Source organism: Eumetopias jubatus, unplaced genomic scaffold (genome assembly GCF_037043125.1).
Source record: "Eumetopias jubatus isolate StellerSeaLion01/CBP00866 unplaced genomic scaffold, mEumJub1_p1.0 scaffold_14, whole genome shotgun sequence".
Lineage (NCBI taxonomy): Eukaryota > Metazoa > Chordata > Mammalia > Carnivora > Otariidae > Eumetopias > Eumetopias jubatus.
The window spans coordinates 22287696-22289825 of record NW_028274820.1 but is presented as its reverse complement, the minus strand read 5'-3'; the positions used below and the strand labels follow the sequence as shown (position 1 = coordinate 22289825).

The following is a 2130-nucleotide window of genomic DNA, read 5'->3' as shown; positions in this document are numbered from 1 at the left end:
TTGTGAGTTTTGTCTTACAAGAACCCACAAACCTAAGAATACAATAATATAGTTCTGACTCAATTTAATTAAGTGTACTACCTCTAAGTTATATGCTCATTTTTAAGAAATGGTAGTTATGATTATTTCTAAAATATTATTTTAGTACATTATGAACTATATAGATGATAGGTCAAATTGAAGCCTTTAATATTATCACCATCATTATTATTTTGCACTAGTAGGTGAAACGTGAGCAGCCAATGTGTGCAACACAGTGATGAGTTTTCATAACTCTCAGAGTTCTCAGTTATCAGATTCTGTTAATCGCTTTTTTCTTATTAAATTCTTTTTTTTCCCAAGATAAAATGAAACACAGCCAATTTTATTCAAATTCCCCGAAATCTATACTCAATATGTTAGTTGTTCCTAAAACGTAGGTCACCCTTTATATAATGGTTTTATTATTTCATCTTTATTTTATAGTTTTTTCATCTTGTCTTTATACAGTTCTTCAGTAGAAGCCAGAGTCCTGAGTTGCCCAGTTAGGAGCCTCTGACCTACTATTCTGATTAAGTTTCTTCTCAATATTCATGGCCAACATCTGGCTTCTAAACGAAAGGCTTTTGGTCTTTTCAATCACTTGCTGGTAAGGTGAAACTGCACTGTTACCCATAACCACATGACCTAATTTGGAATCAATCTTGGCATCCAGTCTTGCATTTCTAATCAAATTTACAATCCACCTTTCAGCTTCTTCTGGAGTCATGTTCAGTTTGTCTGCCAACATGTTAATGCTGATACACTGGTGGATGCGACAAAAAGTCTCAAATATGAAGAGACGAGCGTTCTCAATGAAATCCTCAAGACAAGCCACCAAGAAGAAGTCATTCACAAGTACTGATTCACATTCCCTCAGCTTTTTCTGAGCCCCATCAAAGTCAAAGTTAACATATAAGCATTCAACAAATTCTGTAATTGGGTCTTTGTATGTGTAAGACTCCTGTTGAATTAACTTTAACAAGATCTTTTAGCACCTGTCGGCGTTTCCGAACATCTTTGTTTGTTATGACGGCTGTAGTCAAATAGCGCAGAATATGTGGATACATTGTCTGAATTGCATTAAGATACTGTGGCTGGTAAAGGAAGAGATCAATAATGTTATCACGCCCTTTGGGGTGGTTGAAGAAAACGAACAGAGACCAGTGGATGAGCCATGTTCGCTGCTGAAGAGACTGAAGTGGAGAACTCACAGAATTATTATCTATGGTCTCTTTTAACCGTGTAAGGTCTTCCATAGCTGCATCCCAATTCTGCATTAAGATTTCAGAGGCCAATTTTCCCCAGAGCGAACCCAAAGCATTTCTATCTGTAGCTGGAACCAACACTCTAAAGAAGTAAAGATATTCTGCGGCTCCAGAGTAATTCCCACATTCATACTGACATTTTGCATACCTGTAGAGTGTATCTAAATATTCCTGCCTAAAACCATGCTCGTCCGCCAGGTAGTCAAACAGCATCCGACCATCTCTGGTTGACTGCATCTGCCTTGTAGTTTCTGGATCTTCAAACATCTTCACAATTGGTTCTGTTTCTGCCTGAAGCTGTTTCAGTTGTGCAACAACTGTGGTTCTTTTTTCTCTCAAAGCATGTGGAATATCATCAGAATAAAGGTTTTTGTATACATCCATAGCAAAGTCCACCATGTTGGTATCACTAAGGAGATCCAATTTCCCTTGTAATAATTCTTTTTCATTATATATCTCTTCTACGGAGAGAAACTCAAGCAACGGAAAGACCAGATGCCGATCCAAAAAGTGCGCAATGCGAGTAGTCAAGTCGTACTCCGCCATCTTGCCAAGTAAAAAAGGAGTCTGTACTCGCTAAAACTTTATTAAATTCTTTTTAATAAGACTCACAGAATTATTTATGACACTGTTCCTCTTTTATGGCTAAATTCCTACTCTAGTTCACCAAACTACTGCCTACAAGATGGGTGGACAACTTTTAAAATTCTTGGAATTATTCTAGGTAGGCTTTATCTGAAGCATTTTTGAAATATTGACGGTCACAAAAATCCCCTTCCATTTTATAACAGTTTCTAACTTCATGTAAGGTACACACAATGCAAACCACTAGCAGCTTGCCTTT

The 2130-nt window shown here is 37.1% G+C and overlaps 1 pseudogene; it reads right to left on the bottom strand.

The window, feature by feature from the left end:
* Positions 1-393: 393 nt before the first annotated feature.
* LOC114220657 (eukaryotic translation initiation factor 3 subunit E pseudogene) lies at positions 394-1832 on the bottom strand (annotated as a pseudogene).
* Positions 1833-2130: the final 298 nt, after the last annotated feature.